The sequence below is a fragment of the Oncorhynchus kisutch genome, linkage group LG12 (assembly GCF_002021735.2).
Source record: "Oncorhynchus kisutch isolate 150728-3 linkage group LG12, Okis_V2, whole genome shotgun sequence".
Classification (NCBI taxonomy): Eukaryota; Metazoa; Chordata; class Actinopteri; order Salmoniformes; family Salmonidae; genus Oncorhynchus; species Oncorhynchus kisutch.
This window is the reverse complement of record NC_034185.2, coordinates 48,564,850-48,587,709: the sequence shown is the minus strand read 5'-3', so window position 1 is coordinate 48,587,709 and position 22,860 is coordinate 48,564,850. Positions and strand designations below refer to the sequence as shown.

General features: G+C 43.2%; 1 long non-coding RNA gene across 1 annotated transcript; it reads right to left on the bottom strand.

The window, feature by feature from the left end:
- Positions 1-4,087: 4,087 nt before the first annotated feature.
- On the bottom strand, positions 4,088-22,291 carry LOC116376548 (uncharacterized). The gene is made up of 4 exons (XR_004211986.1): positions 22,152-22,291; positions 14,744-14,790; positions 14,382-14,423; positions 4,088-4,146 (listed from the first exon to the last, which is right to left on the bottom strand). It is a non-coding gene; the product is annotated as an uncharacterized LOC116376548 (long non-coding RNA).
- Positions 22,292-22,860: the final 569 nt, after the last annotated feature.

The following is a 22,860-nucleotide window of genomic DNA, read 5'->3' as shown; positions in this document are numbered from 1 at the left end:
TGGGAGTTTCTATGGTTTTTGAAGTAGCGACTGTGGTTGTTGTGGTAGATTCTGTGGTTGTTGTTGGAGCAGTTGTGGTTGTTGTGGGAGTAGCTGTGGTTATTGTGGGATCCGCTGTGTTTGTTGTTGGAGTAGCTGTGGTTGTTGTGGTATCAACTGCAATTGTTGTGGGAGCAGCTGTGGTTGTTGTGGGAGCAGCTGTGGTTGTTGTGGGATCCGCTGTGTTTGTTGTGGGAGTAGCTGTGGTTGTTGTGGGATCAGCTGTGTTTGTTGTGGGAGTAGCTGTGGTTGTTGTGGGATCCGCTGTGGTTGTTGTGGGAGCAGCTGTGGTTGTTGTGGGAGCAGCTGTGGTTGTTGTGGGATCAGCTGTGTTTGTTGTGGGAGTAGCTGTGGTTGTTGTGGGATCAGCTGTGATTATTGTGGGAGTAGCTGTGGTTGTTGTGGGATCCGCTGTGTTTGTTGTGGGAGTAGATGTGGTTGTTGTGGGATCAGCTGTGATTGTTGTGGGAGCAGCTGTGGTTGTTGTGAGAGCAGCTGTGGTTGCTGTGGGAGTTTCTATGGTTTTTGAAGTAGCGACTGTGGTTGTTGTGGTAGATTCTGTGGTTGTTGATGGAGCAGTTGTGGTTGTTGTGGGAGTAGCTGTGGTTGTTGTGGGATCTGCTGTGTTTGTTTTGGGAGTAGCTGTGGTTGTTGTGGGATCAGCTGTAATTGTTGTGGGAGCAGCTGTGGTTGTTGTGGGAGCAGCTGTGGTTGTTGTGGGAGCAGCTGTGGTTGTTGTGGGATCCGCTGTGGTTGTTGTGGGAGTAGCTGTGGTTGTTGTGGGATCATCTGTGATTGTTGTGGGAGTAGCTGTGGTTGTTGTGGGATCCGCTGTGTTTGTTGTGGGAGTAGCTGTGGTTGTTGTGGGATCAGCTGTGTTTGTTGTGGGAGTAGCTGTGGTTGTTGTGGGATCAGCTGTGATTGTTGTGGGAGTAGCTGTGGTTGTTGTGGGATCCGCTGTGTTTGTTGTGGGAGTAGATGTGGTTGTTGTGGGATCAGCTGTGATTGTTGTGGGAGCAGCTGTGGTTGTTGTGAGAGCAGCTGTGGTTGCTGTGGGAGTTTCTATGGTTTTTGAAGTAGCGACTGTGGTTGTTGTGGTAGATTCTGTGGTTGTTGTTGGAGCAGTTGTGGTTGTTGTGGGAGTAGCTGTGGTTATTGTGGGATCCGCTGTGTTTGTTGTTGGAGTAGCTGTGGTTGTTGTGGGATCAACTGCAATTGTTGTGGGAGCAGCTGTGGTTGTTGTGGGAGCAGCTGTGGTTGTTGTGGGATCCGCTGTGTTTGTTGTGGGAGTAGCTGTGGTTGTTGTGGGATCAGCTGTGTTTGTTGTGGGAGTAGCTGTGGTTGTTGTGGGATCCGCTGTGTTTGTTGTGGGAGTAGCTGTGGTTGTTGTGGGATCCGCTGTGTTTGTTGTGGGAGTAGCTGTGGTTGTTGTGGGATCAGCTGTGTTTGTTGTGGGACTAACTGTGGTTGTTGTGGGATCAGCTGTGTTTGTTGTGGGACTAGCTGTGTTTGTTGTGGGATCAGCTGTGATTGTTGTGGGAGTAGCCGTGGTTGTTGTGGAATCCGCTGTGTTTGTTGTGGGAGCAGCTGTGGTTGTTGTGGGAGTTTCTATGGTTTTTGAAGTAGTGACTGTGGTTGTTGTGGTAGATTCTGTGGTTGTTGTTGGAGCAGTTGTGGTTGTTGTGGGAGCAGCTGTGGTTGTTGTGGGATCCGCTGTGTTTGTTGTGGGAGTAGCTGTGGTTGTTGTGGGATCCGCTGTGTTTGTTGTGGGAGTAGCTGTGGTTGTTGTGGGATCCGCTGTGTTTGTTGTGGGAGAAGCTGTGGTTGTTGGGAGAGCAGCTGTGGTTGCTGTGGGAGTTTCTATGGTTTTTGAAGTAGCGACTGTGGTTGTTGTGGTAGATTCTGTGGTTGTTGTTGGAGCAGTTGTGGTTGTTGTGGGAGTAGCTGTGGTTGTTGTGGGATCTGCTGTGTTTGTTGTGGGAGTAGCTGTGGTTGTTGTGGGATCTGCTGTGTTTGTTTTGGGAGTAGCTGTGGTTGTTGTGGGATCAGCTGTAATTGTTGTGGGAGCAGCTGTGGTTGTTGTGGGAGCAGCTGTGGTTGTTGTGGGAGCAGCTGTGGTTGTTGTGGGATCCGCTGTGGTTGTTGTGGGAGTAGCTGTGGTTGTTGTGGGATCATCTGTGATTGTTGTGGGAGTAGCTGTGGTTGTTGTGGGATCCGCTGTGTTTGTTGTGGGAGTAGCTGTGGTTGTTGTGGGATCAGCTGTGTTTGTTGTGGGAGTAGCTGTGGTTGTTGTGGGATCAGCTGTGATTGTTGTGGGAGTAGCTGTGGTTGTTGTGGGATCCGCTGTGTTTGTTGTGGGAGTAGATGTGGTTGTTGTGGGATCAGCTGTGATTGTTGTGGGAGCAGCTGTGGTTGTTGTGAGAGCAGCTGTGGTTGCTGTGGGAGTTTCTATGGTTTTTGAAGTAGCGACTGTGGTTGTTGTGGTAGATTCTGTGGTTGTTGTTGGAGCAGTTGTGGTTGTTGTGGGAGTAGCTGTGGTTATTGTGGGATCCGCTGTGTTTGTTGTTGGAGTAGCTGTGGTTGTTGTGGGATCAACTGCAATTGTTGTGGGAGCAGCTGTGGTTGTTGTGGGAGCAGCTGTGGTTGTTGTGGGATCCGCTGTGTTTGTTGTGGGAGTAGCTGTGGTTGTTGTGGGATCAGCTGTGTTTGTTGTGGGAGTAGCTGTGGTTGTTGTGGGATCCGCTGTGTTTGTTGTGGGAGTAGCTGTGGTTGTTGTGGGATCCGCTGTGTTTGTTGTGGGAGTAGCTGTGGTTGTTGTGGGATCAGCTGTGTTTGTTGTGGGACTAACTGTGGTTGTTGTGGGATCAGCTGTGTTTGTTGTGGGACTAGCTGTGTTTGTTGTGGGATCAGCTGTGATTGTTGTGGGAGTAGCCGTGGTTGTTGTGGAATCCGCTGTGTTTGTTGTGGGAGCAGCTGTGGTTGTTGTGGGAGTTTCTATGGTTTTTGAAGTAGTGACTGTGGTTGTTGTGGTAGATTCTGTGGTTGTTGTTGGAGCAGTTGTGGTTGTTGTGGGAGCAGCTGTGGTTGTTGTGGGATCCGCTGTGTTTGTTGTGGGAGTAGCTGTGGTTGTTGTGGGATCCGCTGTGTTTGTTGTGGGAGTAGATGTGGTTGTTGTGGGATCCGCTGTGTTTGTTGTGGGAGCAGCTGTGGTTGTTGGGAGAGCAGCTGTGGTTGCTGTGGGAGTTTCTATGGTTTTTGAAGTAGCGACTGTGGTTGTTGTGGTAGATTCTGTGGTTGTTGTTGGAGCAGTTGTGGTTGTTGTGGGAGTAGCTGTGGTTGTTGTGGGATCTGCTGTGTTTGTTGTGGGAGTAGCTGTGGTTGTTGTGGGATCAGCTGTAATTGTTGTGGGAGCAGCTGTGGTTGTTGTGGGAGCAGCTGTGGTTGTTGTGGGAGTAGCTGTGGTTGTTGTGGGATCAGCTGTGATTGTTGTGGGAGCAGCTGTGGTTGTTGTGAAGGCAGCTGTGGTTGCTGTGGGAGTTTCTATGGTTTTTGAAGTAGCGACTGTGGTTGTTGTGGTAGATTCTGTGGTTGTTGTTGGAGCAGTTGTGGTTGTTGTGGGAGTAGCTGTGGTTATTGTGGGATCCGCTGTGGTTGTTGTGGGATCAGCTGTGATTGTTGTGGGAGCTGCTGTGGTTGATGTGAGAGCAGCTGTGGTTGCTGTGGGAGTTTCTATGGTTTTTGAAGTAGCGACTGTGGTTGTTGTGGTAGATTCTGTGGTTGTTGTTGGAGCAGCTGTGGTTGTTGTGGGATCAGCTGTAATTGTTGTGGGAGCAGCTGTGGTTGTTGTGGGAGAATCTATGGTTGTTGTGGGAGCAGCTGTGGTTGTTGTTGGAGCAGTTGTGGTTGTTGTGGGAGTAGCTGTGGTTGTTGTGGGATCAGCTGTGGTTGTTGTGAGAGCAGCTGTGGTTGTTGTGGGATCAGCTGTAATTGTTGTGGGAGCAGCTGTGGTTGTTGTGAGAGCAGCTGTGGTTGTTGTGAGAGCAGCTGTGGTTGTTGTGGGATCAGCTGTAATTGTTGTGGGAGCAGCTGTGGTTGTTGTGGGAGCAGCTGTGGTTGTTGTTGGAGCAGTTGTGGTTGTTGTGGGAGAGAAAAAAGGAAGAAAGTGGAACATATTATTGATACAGTAGATATGAAGTGGGGGGTTATGGTTGTGTTTCAGATAATTCTGGACCCAATAGAAATTAATGGAAAATAATGTATTGTGTCATTTTGGAGTCACTTTTATTGTAAATAAATAGAATATGTTTCTAAACACTTCTACATTAATGTGGGTGCTACCATGATTACAAAAAATCATCACTCATCATCACTAAAAACCCAAGTTGTGCCCCCTGCCAATTGGCAATATCAAATGTTCAAAAATAACTTAAGATTTGGGTTAAATTACCAGAGATTCTCACGTGGTCCATTATATTAGGCTATCGGTATTAATGGGCTATATCAGATAATATGCTCGATGTAGTTTGAAAAGAGCAGAGTTGGAGACACTTGCATTTTCTCTTGAGATTTTTTTATAGCCTAACTTTCAGGAGTATGAAGATTTTCAGACTGAGAAATATGGGTCATCAATATTTAGGCCTAATTCTAGGCAATGTAGTATACCATAGCCTAATCATATTTAGGAAGTACATTTCTTTGGAAAGATATCTGCCCTGTGCTTCTCCTGTCATGCTACAGCCTACTCTATTTAACTGAGACGCGCACGTATGGCTACTGAACCTGAAGCAGCAAGAATGATGAAAGCGACACTTGCTACGTTTTGCATATACTGTAGGACATAACCTACGTTTTAGGAGTACATTCTACAGGCTGAGCCAAATAAATGGGTAACCGTTACTTATTGAAAACGAAAAGGTGCAACGCTCTCTCGCCATAGTAACCTCAAACCACCCAAGTTGGTTTGAGCGCCATCGACTTCTTTTCATTATCGATATGTATCTGCAGACACACTAGGAAACTACCGTCTAATCATATGTAAGTTAATTTCCTTGGAAAGATAACTGCCCCCTGATTCTCCATCCATGTAGAAAGCCTACTCTATTTCAATGAGAACACACATACTAGGCGCACGTTAACTTGCACGCCCAACTAGGAGAGTGTTAACGTATACAAAGCAAACAATCTGCTGGACAAAGTAATCTGTCTGACCAAAATGCAATGATCTCTGTCAGGACCTGCAGGCATCCTGCGGGAATGCAGCCTTCTAGTTGGAATTGTTATCACATTTGAGAATTTTAAGTTGTATTTAAGACTGGTTGCAAAGTAATTGTGACATTAGTAGGTTATGAAGTTGTTATAGTGTGTGGTTGTGGGGAAACAGTAACACTCAGTGGTAATGTAGTATTCATATCTGTTGTGTTGTCATATTATTGATCCAAAGTGATGTTGCTAATTGGTTGTGGTGTTGTCACATTTAAAGACACTGAAGTTGTGTTGGCATCTGGTTGTGGTGGTGTGCAGTACTTCATTTGAGCATGCTGGAACAGGATCTGGCACCTCCCAGTTTTGTTTTGTTAAGTTCTGGAATGCATTTGCCACGATCCACTACCTCTTGTGGCATGAAAAATAAGTGTCACTCTGCAGTGTAAAAATTATAATGAAAGCATTCAGAGTTAATTCACGTTGCCTCCTCTGTAAATATCCTGCCCTCTAAAAGAAAAAGTTATTTCAAAATGTTCCTGATATTCTAAGAATGTATTTGTTTTGGTACGGCCCTGGTTTATGGTTTGCGCAACATTCTAGCCTATACCAATACGTGGCCAACATTCTAGCCTATACCAATAACGTGGCCAACATTCTAGCCTATACCAATACGTGGCCAACATTCTAGCCTATAGCAATACGTGGCCAACATTCTAGCCTATACCAATACGTGGCCAACATTCTAGCCTATAGCAATACGTGGCCAACATTCTAGCCTATACCAATATGTGGCCAACATTCTAGCCTATACCAATACGTGGCCAACATTCTAGCCTATACCAATACGTGGCCAACATTCTAGCCTATACCAATACGTGGCAAACATTCTAGCCGATACCAATACGTGGCCAACATTCTAGCCTATACCAATATGTGGCCAACATTCTAGCCTATACCAATACGTGGCCAACATTCTAGCCTATACCAATACGTGGCCAACATTCTAGCCTATACCAGTACGTGGCCATTGCTGTGGTGAGAGAGAAGCGCACGTGTATCTTTCACAGAACCAGCATGATCTCTCTTTCTCTGATCTCTCTCTCCTTCCTCTGATAGACATGAGCCTGCAACTCTCATCTGTCCAGCATTGCACTTCATTTATTTCCTCATAGAATCATAGCTGCTGGAAGGGTGCTGAAAGTGCTGAACACCCCTGATGAATAAAAATGTATTTGCCATAGTTATAGAATTACTGCTCTCCAGAAAGAAAAATGATTCAGAATACTACACCAGGAGTAGACCTATAATTGAGCTTATTTAGCTAAAGTTGGGAACACGTGGTGAATATGTCAGTGAACAGCATGAAGCCAAAACAGTCCTTTCACAATATTTCAAAAACAATGGCGGGAAAACACAGGTTGGAAAGCAAATGGCTCCTGCTGAAATGAGAAGACTAATCTGTCTGTAGGCTACCAAATATGTAATCAACTTCAAATCAAAATCAAATCAAATCAAATTTATTTGTCACATACACATGGTTAGCAGATGTTAATGCGAGTGTAGCGAAATGCTTGTGCTTCTAGTTCCGACAATGCAGTAATAACGAACAAGTAATCTAACTAACAATTCCAAAAAAAAACTACTGTCTTATACACAGTGTAAGGGGATAAAGAATATGTACATAAGGATATATGAACGAGTGATGGTACAGAGCAGCATAGGCAAGATACAGTAGATGATATCGAGTACAGTATATACATATGAGATGAGTATGTAAACCAAGTGGCATAGTTAAAGTGGCCAGTGATACATGTATTACATAAGGATGCAGTCGATGATATAGAGTACAGTATCTACGTATGCATATGAGATGAATAATGTAGGGTAAGTAACATTATATAAGGTAGCATTGTTTAAAGTGGCTAGTGATATATTTACATCATTTCCCATCAGTTCCCATGATTAAAGTGGCTGGAGTAGAGTCAGTGGCATTGACAGTGTGTTGGCAGTAGCCACTCAATGTTAGTGGTGGCTGTTTAACAGTCTGATGGCCTTGAGATAGAAGCTGTTTTTCAGTCTCCTCGGTCCCAGCTTTGATGCACCTGTACTGACCTCGCCTTCTGGATGACAGCGGGGTGAACAGGCAGTGGCTCGGGTGGTTGATGTCCTTGATGATCTTTATGGCCTTCCTGTAGCATCGGGTGGTGTAGGTGTCCTGGAGGGCAGGTAGTTTGCCCCCGGTGATGCGTTGTGCAGACCTCACTACCCTCTGGAGAGCCTTACGGTTGAGGGCGGTGCAGTTGCCATACCAGGCGGTGATACAGCCCGCCAGGATGCTCTCGATTGTGCATCTGTAGAAGTTTGTGAGTGCTTTTGGTGACAAGCCGAATTTCTTCAGCCTCCTGAGGTTGAAGAGGCGCTGCTGCGCCTTCCTCACGATGCTGTCTGTGTGAGTGGACCAATTCAGTTTGTATGTGATGTGTATGCCGAGGAACTTAAAACTTGCTACCCTCTCCACTACTGTTCCATCGATGTGGATGGGGGGGTGTTCCCTCTGCTGTTTCCTGAAGTCCACAATCATCTCCTTAGTTTTGTTGACGTTGAGTGTGAGGTTATTTTCCTGACACCACACTCCGAGGGCCCTCACCTCCTCCCTGTAGGCCGTCTCGTCGTTGTTGGTAATCAAGACTACCACTGTTGTGTCGTCCGCAAACTTGATGATTGAGTTGGAGGCGTGCGTGGCCACGCAGTCGTGGGTGAACAGGGAGTACAGGAGAGGGCTCAGAACGCACCCTTGTGGGGCCCCAGTGTTGAGGATCAGCGGGGAGGAGATGTTGTTGCCTACCCTCACCACCTGGGGTCGGCCCGTCAGGAAGTCCAGTACCCAGTTGCACAGGGCGGGGTCGAGACCCAGGGTCTCGAGCTTGATGACGAGCTTGGAGGGTACTATGGTGTTGAATGCCGAGCTGTAGTCGATGAACAGCATTCTCACATAGGTATTCCTCTTGTCCAGATGGGTTAGGGCAGTGTGCAGTGTGGTTGAGATTGCATCGTCTGTGGACCTATTTGGGCGGTAAGCAAATTGGAGTGGGTCAAGGGTGTCAGGTAGGGTGGAGGTGATATGGTCCTTGACTAGTCTCTCAAAGCACTTCATGATGACGGATGTGAGTGCTACGGGGCGGTAGTCGTTTAGCTCAGTTACCTTAGCTTTCTTGGGAACAGGAACAATGGTGGCCCTCTTGAAGCATGTGGGAACAGCAGACTGGTATAGGGATTGGTTGAATATGTCCGTAAACACACCGGCCAGCTGGTCTGCGCATGCTCTGAGGGCGCGGCTGGGGATGCCGTCTGGGCCTGCAGCCTTGCGAGGGTTAACACGTTTAAATGTCTTACTCACTTCGGCTGCAGTGAAGGAGAGACCGCATGTTTTCGTTGCAGGCCGTGTCAGTGGCACTGTATTGTCCTCAAAGCGGGCAAAAAAGTTGTTTAGTCTGCCTGGGAGCAAGACATCCTGGTCCGTGACTGGGCTGGGTTTCTTCCTGTAGTCCGTGATTGACTGTAGACCCTGCCACATGCCTCTTGTGTCTGAGCCGTTGAATTGAGATTCTACTTTGTCTCTGTACTGGCGCTTAGCTTGTTTGATAGCCTTGCGGAGGAATAGCTGCACTGTTTGTATTCAGTCATGTTACCAGACACCTTGCCCTGATTAAAAGCAGTGGTTCGCGCCTTCAGTTCCACACGAATGCTGCCATCAATCCACGGTTTCTGGTTGGGGAATGTTTTAATCATTGCTATGGGAACGACATCTTCAACGCACGTTCTAATGAACTCGCACACCGAATCAGCGTATTCGTCAATGTTGTTGGCTGACGCAATACGAAACATCTCCCAGTCCACGTGATGGAAGCAGTCTTGGAGTGTGGAGTCAGCTTGGTCGGACCAGCGTTGGACAGACCTCAGCGTGGGAGCTTCTTGTTTTAGTTTCTGTCTGTAGGCAGGGATCAACAAAATGGAGTCGTGGTCAGCTTTTCCGAAAGGGGGGCGGGGCAGGGCCTTATATGCGTCGCGGAAGTTAGAGTAACAATGATCCAGGGTCTTTCCACCCCTGGTTGCGCAATCGATATGCTGATAAAATTTAGGGAGTCTTGTTTTCAGATTAGCCTTGTTAAAATCCCCAGCTACAATGAATGCAGCCTCCGGATAAATCGTTTCCAGTTTGCAGAGAGTTAAATAAAGTTCGTTCAGAGCCATCGATGTGTCTGCTTGGGGGGGATATATACGGCTGTGATTATAATCGAAGAGAATTCTCTTGGTAGATAATGCGGTCTACATTTGATTGTGAGGAATTCTAAATCAGGTGAACAGAAGGATTTGAGTTCCTGTATGTTTCTTTCATCACACCAGGTCACGTTGGCCATAAGGCATACGCCCCCGCCCCTCTTCTTACCAGAAAGATGTTCGTTTCTGTCCGCGAGATGCGTGGAGAAACCCGCTGGCTGCACCGCTTCGGATTGCGTCTCTCCAGTGAGCCACGTTTCCGTGAAACAGAGAACGTTACAGTCTCTGATGTCCCTCTGGAATGCTACCCTTGCTCGGATTTCATCAACCTTGTTGTCAAGAGACTGGACATTGGCAAGAAGAATGCTAGGGAGTGGTGCACGATGTGCCCGTCTCCGGAGTCTGACCAGAAGACCGCTTCGTTTCCCTCTTTTTCTGAGTCGTTTTTTTGGGTCGCTGCATGGGAACCATCCCGTGGCGCTGGTTGTAAGGCAGAACACAGGATCCGCATTGCGAAAAACATATTCTTGGTCGTACTGGTGGTGAGTTGACGCTGATCTTATATTCAGTAGTTCTTCTCGGCTGTATGTGATGAAACCTAAGATGACCTGGGGTACTAGTGTAAGAAATAACACGTAAAAAAACAAAAAACTGCATAGTTTCCTAGGAACGCGAAGCGAGGTGGCCATCTTTTAGAAAGTAAAACAAGAGAGATGGGCTTTTGTTTCACCAGCACATTGGTCATCGCAAGTGAGTGAGCTGCACATCATTTGGTGAGTCAGTGAAACTGGAAAGCTTTATGAGGACTATAATTTGATCTTAATATTGTACAATATGTGTTTTCCTACTCCTAGGCCATTGACAGATTCAAAACATGGTCATTTTCATTGATCTCAAATTATCAGTTTGTCAGTGTCAAAGTTGCCTGTCATTTCAATCATTTGTGATGTATTCAAAAAGATGATGCTAATGTCTCCAGTCATCTAAAATGGTGAAGAATTGTGTTTATTAAAGGCCAAGACATAAAAAAGGCTGGTTCCAAGGATTAAACTTTTTTTCCCATATGTGCAACTTCTGCAAGAGCCTCTACTCTACTGCTTGCTCTATGCCAGCACACAAAAGGAATGATAATGCATGCAATGCTTTTTTGTAATGTATTTGGGTTTTAGATGTTTAGATTCATTTCGGTAATTCAGAGCCCCCCAGTTCACCCCCCTCTCAGCTCACTTTATGTTCCGGCACCTCCCTATTTACAAATTAAGCACTGCTGGTGTGGTTGGGTTGGAAACCAATGCATTGGTATCTTGATATGGCATTTTAATTTTGGAGGCACTGAAGTAGCATTGGTGTCTGGTTGTGTTTTCAAATGAAAAGCCACTGAAGTTGTCTGCTTTTGGTGATGTGATGTTTGGTGTTGGTATCTGGTTAGGGCGTTGTTACGTTTGAAGTTGTTGGTATCTGATCATAGGGTTGTTATGTTTGAAGTTGTGTTGGAGTCATATGTTTATGCTAAAGTGGCAGTAAGTTTTTGTCAAAAACTGTATAAATAACTGATAAAATAATTTATATGTTTAAAGATAATGTTTAAATCATTCTACACTGAAACTTAACCATTAGGGATTATAGTTGATGGAGCATGTATAAGGAATAATTATAGTATTAAACATAAGTCTAACTAGGTTGGATTGGGAGGAAGAGAAATGTGTGTGTATGTGTGTGCCTAAGAAAATACAGAGAACAATTAAGCTGTGTTTGAACCGACCTGGCTAGAACTCTGAGAAACTTATGATAGGACAGGGAGTACTTCTCAAGGTTTCCCTAATCCCTAATAGAACTGTCGGGCTGGGTAGTAATACACAGTGGTGAGAACTATGGAGAAGGATAAAACTCACCTACTGTTTGTGTGTATGTATGTGGGTAGGATATCTACTGTTTGTGTGAAACCTTAATAGTTAACAGCACTTAGTGATTTATTCATGTCTGTTTTGCTAAATTAAAAACATCTTATTGTATTATTTATTGTATATCTGACAGCTTATCAAAAAATTCCTGAAACTTTCCAAAATACCCAGTAAATTACTGGTAAATTACCAAACTAACGGGGAATATTCTCTCCCTTTGCAGCACTAGCCAAGGCTAGCTTTTTCAAGCAGAAATTTGCTTCCTGCAACACTAACTCAAAAAAGTTCTGGGACACTGTAAAGTCCATGGAGAATAAGAACACCTCCCAGCTGCCCACTGCACTGAAGATAGGAAACACTGTCACCACTGATAAATCCACCATAATTGAGAATATCAATAAGCATTTTTCTATGGCTGGCCATGCTTTCTACCTGGCTACTCCTACCCCGGTCAACAGCACTGCACCCCCCACAGCAACTCGCCCAAGCCTTCCCCATTTCTCCTTCTCCCAAATCCAGTCAGCTGATGTTCTGAAAGAGCTGCAACATCTGGACCCCTACAAATCAGCCGGGCTAGACAATCTGGACCCTTTCTTTCTAAAATGATCTGCCGAAATTGTTGCCACCCCTATTACTAGCCTGTTCAACCTCTCTTTCGTGTCGTCTGAGATTCCCAAAGTTTGGAAAGCAGCTGCGGTCATCCCCCTCTTCAAAGGGGGGGACACTCTTGACCCAAACTGCTACAGACCTATATCTATCCTACCCTGCCTTTCTAAGGTCTTCGAAAGCCAAGTCAACAAACAGATTACCGACCATTTCGAATCTCATCATACCTTCTCTGATATGCAATCTGGTTTCAGAGCTGGTCATGGGTGCACCTCAGCCACGCTCAAGGTCCTAAATGATATCTTAACCGCCATCGATAAGAAACATTACTGTGCAGCCGTATTCATTGATCTGGCCAAGGCTTTCGACTCTGTCAATCACCACATCCTCATCAGCAGACTCGACAGCCTTGGTTTCTCAAATGATTGCCTCGCTTGGTTCACCAACTACTTCTCTGATAAAGTTCAGTGTGTCAAATCGGAGGGTCTGCTGTCCGGACCTCTGGCAGTCTCTATGGGGGTGCCACAGGGTTCAATTCTTGGACCGACTCTCTTCTCTGTATACATCAATGATGTCGCTCTTGCTGCTGGTGAGTCTCTGATCCACCTCTACGCAGACAACACCATTCTGTATACTTCTGGCCCTTCTTTGGACACTGTGTTAACAACCCTCCAGGCAAGCTTCAATGCCATACAACTCTCCTTCCGTGGCCTCCAATTGCTCTTAAATACAAGTAAAACTAAATGCATGCTCTTCAACCGATCGCTGCCTGCACCTGCCCGCCTGTCCACCATCACTACTCTGGACGGCTCTGCCTTAGAATACGTGGACAACTACAAATACCTAGGTGTCTGGTTAGACTGTAAACTCTCCTTCCAGACCCACATCAAACATCTCCAATCCAAAGTTAAATCTAGAATTGGCTTCCTATTTCGCAAACAAAGCATCCTTCACTCATGCTGCCAAACATACCCTTGTAAAACTGACCATCCTACCAATCCTCGACTTTGGCGATGTCATTTACAAAATAGCCTCCAATACCCTACTCAACAAATTGGATGCAGTCTATCACAGTGCAATCCATTTTGTCACCAAAGCCCCATATACTACCCACCATTGCGACCTGTACGCTCTCGTTGGATGGCCCTCGCTTCATACTCGTCGCCAAACCCACTGGCTCCATGTTATCTACAATTCCCTGCTAGGTAAAGTCCCCCCTTATCTCAGCTCGCTGGTCACCATAGCATCTCCCACCTGTAGCACACGCTCCAGCAGGTATATCTCTCTAGTCACCCCCAAAACCAATTCTTTCTTTGGCCGCCTCTCCTTCCAGTTCTCTGCTGCCAATGACTGGAACGAACTACAAAAATCTCTGAAATTGGAAACACTTATCTCCCTCACTAGCTTTAAGCACCAAATGTCAGAGCAGCTCACAGATTACTGCACCTGTACATAGCCCACCTATAATTTAGCCCAAACAACTACCTCTTTCCCTACTGTATTTATTTTATTTATTTATTTTGCTCCTTTGCACCCCATTATTTTTATTTCTACTTTGCACATTCTTCCACTGCAAATCTACCATTCCAGTGTTTTACTTGCTATATTGTATTTACTTTGCCACCATGGCCTTTTTTTGCCTTTACCTCCCTTATCTCACCTCATTTGCTCACATCATATATAGACTTGTTTATACTGTATTATTGACTGTATGTTTGTTTTACTCCATGTGTAACTCTGTGTCGTTGTATGAGTTGAACTGCTTTGCTTTATCTTGGCCAGGTCGCAATTGTAAATGAGAACTTGTTCTCAACTTGCCTACCTGATTAAGTAAAGGTGAAATAAAAAATAAATAAATAAAACTAGTTACTGCTTACGAACAGGTTTACCAGTTACAAATACCTATAATGTAACTACATTACACTGCCTATGTAACTACCATGTAAATGTAAAGGTATTGTAATGTCAGACAGAAAGTAAACCAGGGGTTTTGCATGCAAAGTTAAGACAATTGTCTTCTCGAAGTGTTTAAGTACTGCTGGTATCTGGTGGCAAAATAGTCATATTCAGCCTGACATCACACTACCGGCAAGTGATAATGAATTGAATGAAGGCATGTTTCTTCTGTGGTTTTGTTTTCAATGCTTACCCTAACCACTTGGTAGCATCTGTTTGTGGCATTGTTCAGTAGCTGTGTTGATAACTCCAGATTGCCATTCTAAATGTTATGAGGCAGTGATTTTGACTGCATCTTGTGTGGTCTCAATTACCATTGAATCTGTTTCCCAATTGGGGTTTGATTCAATGGATTGTGTTGAAGTCGTTGGAATGTTGATTCATGTGAAGGTACATTACCCATTGCTGTTGTGTATGTCACTGATGTCTTCCCTGCTAGTCCTGTTAGAAAACAATTTATAAAAATGTAAGACAAGCCTATACATTCCAGTCCAATATATCCATACACTGTACAAGAAACACCAAGTAGGTTAATAAAGTCATAATTATTATTTCCAACTATAGTGGTAAAGGTTGGCTGTGCAACCCCTGAGGAACCTGTCAGGTTAACCCGAGGAACACACCCACACACAACCACCCCCCCCCACACACACAAAACACACACAGATACACACACACACACACAAACACACAGACAGATACACACACACACATATAACTACCCACACATACACACAAAACACACACACCAAGTGTTTTACCTGCTAGCAGAAGGAGAATGATCAGAGGCTCCATATCTGCCATGTCCCTGTAGAGGTATACAACATCAATCCATGCACATCAAATATTTAATTAAGCCCATTACAGCTCACATGAACCCATATTGAACTACTTATGATATAGACCAGGGTTCCCCAACTGGTGGTCTGTGGGCCACCAGTGATTTTTTGGGGTCCAACTAAGTTTTCTGTTAAAAAAACATTTTTGTAATTATTGTTGGCAATAAAAGACTGTAAAAACACCAGAGAATCAGCTCAAGTAGATTTTTCTTTTGGAAATCTGTTCCAAATAATTCCCTGACATAATAAATATAGAGCTAATTGTGATTGTATACAAATGTAAAGAAGGTTTAAATTATTGTTTAATTCAAATATTATATCTGTTTGGTGTCAATCTGTGAATGAACAATATAAGGTAGCTGCAGTTTGACAGTTTTTTTCAGGAGTTTTTTAAAACCATGTGACTTGATTAGGAAAAATTGGTGTGATCATAGCCCATATAAAACCTTTTTACAACTGATTAATCACTGTCATACCTTATAGGGTCCAGGGTTTTCCTAGTTAGGTTAACATATAAGGAAAAACGCCAGGTGCTAAGGGAAAAAATTGCCCCACCGCTCTGGGACCTATGGTGCCACCAGTCTGCAGTTGTCAGTTATAGTCAGGTATTTGGATGATCAGGGCTTTATTCAGGAACGTTTCTTGGGCTACTAATGATGTGTCAAGGCTATGTTTGACTTTATGAATTTTGAGATGTCTGCGTTTAACTTCATAGAGAAACTCGTACGATGGCGCAGCTGTAATGGAATGTATCTGCTATTTGTATTTACAGCTAAGTCCCCTCATGTTTCCTGATTAAGAGGTGATGACTACTCCACTCCACTGCCATTGTCAACTTTCTCCTGACATGAACTGAAGCCACAACGTCTCAGGTGCCCGCTCATCCACTGGCACATTGAATGTTTCCCTTCCAAACACCATGAGTACCTCTATCAGGTATCTCTCATTACTGTTTTTAGAGTTAATCACATACATAATCACATTATTACACATCAAATATTTAATTCCTTGCTTAGTTAGACTAACTCATTCTTAGCTCTTTTGTCTAACTGTGTAGTGAATGTGTTAGTTTTTTTGTCTTCCCAGTAAAATCCTGTCCTGCACTCTAGGCAAGCCTCTGAACATCTCAACTCATGCCACACACCCTCATTCAATGACTGTTGTGATCCCTTTTCAACACTGTGTAAGTAGCCCTCTCATTCCCCTTCCTCGAAATATTGTGCTATAAATGTCTTTGTTAAATGTCTTTGATGATTTTTAAAACGCACTTTGTGGGTCTACCATCCTCCTCAAAGTCACCAGCCTCCACTGCTTTCAGTGTATATTAGTGTATTGTCCTAAAATCGATAAGAAAAAATAGGTGTGGCTGAGGTTAGCAGTAATCAACGTGTGTGGCTTTGTTTTTTGACAACATTGTCAATCTATAGAAGTCGTGACTGGATGTACCCAAAATGTAGTGATTTTGACCAAAGCCACGATGGCCCCATCTCGATTACAAGGGCTGTGTTTAGACAGGCTTTGACCAATCACATCAGATCTTTTTCGGAGTTGATCTGATATTTCAAAAGACTGATTAGTAAAAAAAAAACTGCTTCAACAACAGCGTTGTTTCAGTTGCCCCGACCCAACCTATAAAGGTGTAGAGGCTAGTTCCAAAGGTGTAAATCCTAGTAATCTTAAAAGGATATGCCAAAAATATGTGACTTTAAGGCTTACAACCGGGACTCAACAGCTAAGGGTGAGAGCTCAGAATTCCAACAGAATTCCTACTTACATCATTTCACAAATCATAGGTTGGTATTTCACTGACATTACATACTGTAATGTACACACACAGCGATGAGTTTATCCAGATCAGAACTTCAAAACATAACATCCAAACCTGCACATTCCCATTCTATGTTACTGTGAAATCTTTGTAGATCCTATCTTAGTGAGTGTTCTGAAGGCTGTTACAACTCCTATATTTGGTAGACTCTAAAACAGATGAGAGAGATGGATCAAAACCATTACTGTTTCATCTCAGCTCAACATCGGCCTACTTTGCATTTCTAGTTCATCTGCCCCTGTCATCTATATCTGGAATTTCAAACACCCAGTGCTGCTGAAAGATGAGAACCATTTATAGCCACACATAAAAACCTGTTGGGGGGGAAATGTGCGGCAATCGAACAAAGCTGACAGAACCAGTCTTGGAGAGGATGAGTGATAATGCCACTATCTCTCACACTCTCTCTCTTGACAAGATGGTTAATTTGATATCAAAGCAAATCAACTATGCATCAACTATTGCCTGTCTTGCCTGTGCTATCAACCTATCATCTTTAAACCTTGATAGATACAGTCAGGTCCAAAACTATTGGCACCACTGATAAAGATGAGCGAAAAAATACTGAGCTATATTGCATGCTCTACAAAATTTGAAATTATATAATTGTATACTAATACTACCACTAAACAGGTGCCCCCTGTTTTTAATACTCCAGCACCCTCCCTTTGGGGACCATTCCTCCCACAGACTCTTTCCAGACCCTTGATATCCTTTGTCTGTGCTTTTGACCTTTTGTTGTTGTTTTTTGTCTGTCTCTGAGCAATTGTACTAGTATAAAATAGTACACCTTTTAGGGCTGTGACGATGTCATGGTAAAAATGAAAACACGAGGCGTAAAAAATTATTTGGTCCTTCAAAAACCTTCTGAATGTAAAATATTGTGTGCTATAGTTTGGAAAATAAATAAATGAATGACAACATAATGATTTTTTTTCAACATTAGGGCTGGTTGCTAAAGAAGTTACATACACTTCCTGTTTTGTTTCCTTGCCACAATAGGCTTCTAAAAAGATACTGGTATCGTCCCGGCCAAAATAATTGTAAAAAAATTATTGAGCATGCCATATAACTCAGTATTTTAATTATTTATTTTAGACAGTCTTTTTTGCTAATCTGTATCAAGGATGAGAATAATTTTGGACTTGACTTCAGCTTTAAATCTCAAAGCTTCTGCTGAATTTGATTTGATTTGATTTGATTTGATTTGATTTGAATATGAAATGTTCCACATTGCATGATGTTCGTGACATTCCTGAATCTGGAATGTACAACTGAAGTAAAAAGTTAAAGAACAAGTTGAGAACTTCCTTCAACAACATGACCTCATTAGTGTAGGTGTCTGTTTGAGGTGTCTGTTTCTTTACTTCGGAGCAGAAAACTGTCAAGTCACTAGCTGTGACAAACCTGGCAGGCTATTTGAGGCAGGCTTTATACAAATGAAATATGAAACTACTTCCTGCTAAGGTGATGAGCATCATCCTTTTCTGTACTAGAATAAGCCCCCATATTAACAAACTTGCTGGCTAGTACACATTGTGCTGCTGAATGACATGTTATTTTATAAATTGTGTCTCTAATGCTCCCAGTCTATCAGGAAGTAAATTGACATTCTTACAGAAAAATAAGATTTACTGCTCACAAAATTTGCCTTTAGAAATGCAGCCCAAGTTGTTATATCTTTAAAGACAATAAAACACCACCTCCTCCAAAGAACACGTTGTGTATTTAGCCACAATAGAACTCATTATTGTGTCCCTCTTTATCCTCAGATCGTTTTCAATTTCACAATAGAACTTCAAACATTTGGAGCCTTTTGATGTTGGATCCTTCATTATCCTTCAATAACCTTTTATCCAGACAGTGCAATTTTCAGAACAGGTATCAATCAATGATGCATATAAACCCTTGATTGCTAATTGCTATGTATTGGCCATTGAGAGGCTTTGAAGCCACCGTTCGACCATAATATTGCCACTCCCCATAGGAGCAATTCCTCATAGGAATTAATGGGTTTCTTCTGTATTTCAATTAAATGTTTAGAGGACAAAATTACATGTATTTAAGTATTTTCGTAGTGTAACATTAGAATATTAGAAATCTCAAAAAAATTATACTTTAAGATAATGTTTAAATAAACTCAGCAAAAAAAGAAACGCCCCTGTTTCAGGAGCCTTTCTTTCAAAGATTATTCGTAAAAATCCAAAGAACTTCACAGATCTTCATTGTTAAGGGTTTCAACACTGTTTCCCATGATTGTTCAATGAACCATAAACAATTAATGAACAAGCACATGTGGAACGGTCGTTAAGACACTAACAGCTTACAGATGGCAAGCAATTAAGATCACAGTTATGAAAACTTAGGACCCAAAGAGGCCTGTCTACTGACTCTGAAAAAAAACAAAAGAAAGATGCCCAGGGTCCCTGCTCATCTGCATGAACGTGCCTTAGACATGCTGCAAGGAGGCATGAGGACTCCAGATGTGACCAGGGCAAAAAGTTACAATGTCTGTACTGAGAAGCCTAAGAAAGCACTACAGGGAGACAGGATGGACATCTGATCATCCTCACAGTGGCAGACCACGTGTAACAACACCTGCATAGGATCGGTCCATCAGAACATCACACCTGCGGGACAAGTACAGGATGTCAACAACAACTGCACAAGTTACACCAGGAACCCACAATCCCTCCATCAGTGCTCAGACTGTCCGCAATAGGCTGAGAGAGGCTGGACTGAGGGCTTGTAGGCCTGTTGTAAGGCAGGTCCTCGCCAGACATCACCGGTAACAACGTCACCTATGGGCACAAACCCACCGTCGCTGGACAAGACGGAACTGGCAAAAAGTGCCGGGTCGCGGTTTTGTCTCACCAGGGGTGATGGTCAGATTCGCATTTATCATTGAAGGACTGAGCGTTACACTGAGGCCTGTACTCTGGAGTGGGATCGATTTGGAGGTGGAGGGTCCGTCATGGTCTGGGGCGGTGTGTCACAGAATCATCGGACTCAGCTTGTTGTCATTGCAGGCAATCTTAACGCTGTGCGTTACAGGGAAGACATCCTCCTCCCTCATGTGGTACCCTTCCTGCAGGCTCATCCTGACATGACCCTCCAGCATGACAATGCCACCAGCCATACTGCTCATTCTGTGCGTGATTTCCTGCAAAACAGGAATGTGTTCAGTGTTCTGCCATGGCCAGCGAAGAGCACGGAACCTCGATCCCATTGAGCACGTCTGGAACCTGTTGGATCGGAGGGTGAGGGCTTGGGCCATTCCACCCAAAAATGTCTGGGAACTTGCAGGTGCCTTAGTGGAAGAGTGGGGTAACGTCACACAGCAAGAACTAGCAAATCTGGTTCAGTCCATGAGGAGGACATGCACTGCAGAACTTAATGAAGCTGGTGGCCACACTAACAGAAATAATTTCAATTCTGTTAGTCACATGTCTGTGGAACTTGTTCAGTTTATGTCTCAGTTGTTGAATGTTATGTTCATACAAATATTTACACATGTTAAGTTTGCTGAAAATTTACACAGTTGATAGTGAGAGGACGTTGTTTTGCAGTTTTATATAGATATATAAAATGTCATTTAAAAGTATGCATTAAGGTGTCTGTAATATAATAAACATGCCAAAAACGAATGTAGACATTCATAAATGCATTTCTAAAGCTTCCAAAATATTTTCTACAACGGTGATGGAGTGCCAAGATGGAGGCCCAGTGGCTCCAACACAGCCCTCCCTATCAATCATCTAGTCTATATATAAGTCATTGGTATCAATGTGGAGGATCAGGTCTTTATCATTTTTCAAAGCCTGTACACTTTCAGAGTAGAATATTTCACATGCATAATAAAGTCAATAAAATACAGAATCCTTTGTCAATGACAACGTCAATCAAAGTAGCACTTCTAGTCTTTGCAGTAGGATAAATGACATTTCTTTTCAGGGTAGCATGTTTGGCAGCCCCATCGTAACATTAGAATGGCTACCATTTAGTGGTTTAGGACAATCATTCATATTGAGTCATTCATATACTTATGGAGGTTATTCAGATAATTTAAGGTAGAGATATGCATTCTGTGAAGATGCTCAAGTCTGACATTATTTGAAGTGAGCACGGTTGAATGCACACAATAATACAATTACAGTGGAAAGTCAGATTAATATAACATTTTGTTTAAAATGCTTATATGCTTTGAAAGAAGAAGATTTCCCAAAAATTCCAGCGTACATGGAAATCAGAAATCAGGCTACCTGATGGGACATTTGATGAATGCAGAAAATCGACAATCAAAATAGACTTTCTATCACAGTGACCATGTTATTTTTGTGAAGCCTTTTTGATTCTGAGTTCGGAAATATAAAGTGTTTATGTTAAAACTACTTCTATGATGCACCGGAGGCTGTTGAGGGAACGGTGGCTCAAAATAATGGAAGCTCACAATAGTTTCCAGCCCCTACTAGATTGGATGTTGATACATAGCACTACCTAGCCTGCTTGATAGCTTGCTAGCACCAACATGAAGGCAAAGCAGGCTTGGCTATCCGTATTTACATGTTAAAAAGATCTCGGCTGGAAGAACGAGGCTTGCTCTATTGGTGCTAGCACATGCGCTGATCAAATTAACCGCTGCCCAATTAGGCTGTTTACATGTCCTAATAATTCAAAAGATTGCTCAGGAAACCAGGCGTTTTATTCAGCGTATGCTTACTTCAATTTTAACCTGATGCCGATTAAGATAAGCAGAGTAAGGTGTTTAAATGACTATTTCCATACTACACTGAACAAAAATATGAATGCAACATGTAATGTGTTGGTACCATGTTTCATGTGTTGATCCCAGAAATGTTCCATATGCACAAAAAGCTTATTTCACTCAAATGTTTTGCACATCCCTGTAGGTGAGCATTTCTCCTTTGCCAAGATAATCCATCCACCTGACAGGTGATCATTACACAGGTGCACCTTGTGCTGTGGACTGTAAAAGGCCGCTCTAAAATGTGCAGTTTTGTCACACAACACAATGTCTTAGATGTCTCAAGTTTTGAGGAAACTTATTGGCATGCTGACCGCAGGAATGTACACCAGATAATTTAATGCTTGATTTAATTTGTCAATTAATCATTAAACCAGTTCAGGTGTCCCCGAGGAGCGGTTTGACAAACAATGGCTACATCAACACCTAGGCTACATCAACAACTGTGTGCACCGCTATACACATAACCTGTTAAGCAATCACTCAGCAGTTGTACATCCATGGGTTTTCCCTATAGACGCACCACGCCTTTAATTGCCACCAAAACAGTTCTAAACAACTTCAGAATTAATTGGCTGTATTGTCTTTGGAAGTTGTCCCGTTAATAACAATTGATGCAGATGTGCCAGCTTTCAATTGCATAGGTAAGCCTACAAGGTCTTGAAATATGAAGAAAAATTGCTGTGAAATTTGATCAAGCAATCATGGCCGTCAAATTCACTACAGCTGCATATTACCTGAGAATAAATGGTCCTTTATCCGAGACGTTGTCAGCTAGGACCTGCGGATTGTATCCTGCTCAGATGAGAAATGATGCACAAATACCTTCTCTTCCTCGCTTTCTGAAAACTGAAGATGAACTACTCTTGGGCAGATGTGTTTTATATGATGGAAAGAATGAGACGTGAATTTTGGCCAACCAGTGTGGTTCTAACCCATTTAAAGGGTAGGTGGTTCAAACTTGCGGGACCCGTTTGGCAGCTGACATTGTTGAGCCTCATTCATGCCTGTCAAAAAGTGTATCCACTGTGTAGCCTACTATAATCCAGGTATGGGCAAAGATGCAGTGGCAATGATGATACAGAATATGTATGAGGAACTTCCTCATTCCTCCTCCTCAGATCTCAACTCTTCCCTAGTCAAGTATCAATCGGGATGTAATGGGCCGCACCCTCTTTCCGCAGTTATGGTTTCAAGAACTGACAATTTAGTATAGACATTTCAACAACATTCTGGTTATCGTGGTGTAAATATTCCATAGCAAAACAAATGTCTGGGGTGAACCATTAATTTAAAACATTAGAAATCCCTTTTAAAAAACTAAGATCCCTATGAAGAAAAGAAGCCAAGGGTACAACGCTGTGTACATACCAGAGTTAGGGGTCAAACAACCTACTCATTCCATACAACATTGCAGTCTGTATCATCAAATTAGAGAGCAGATAC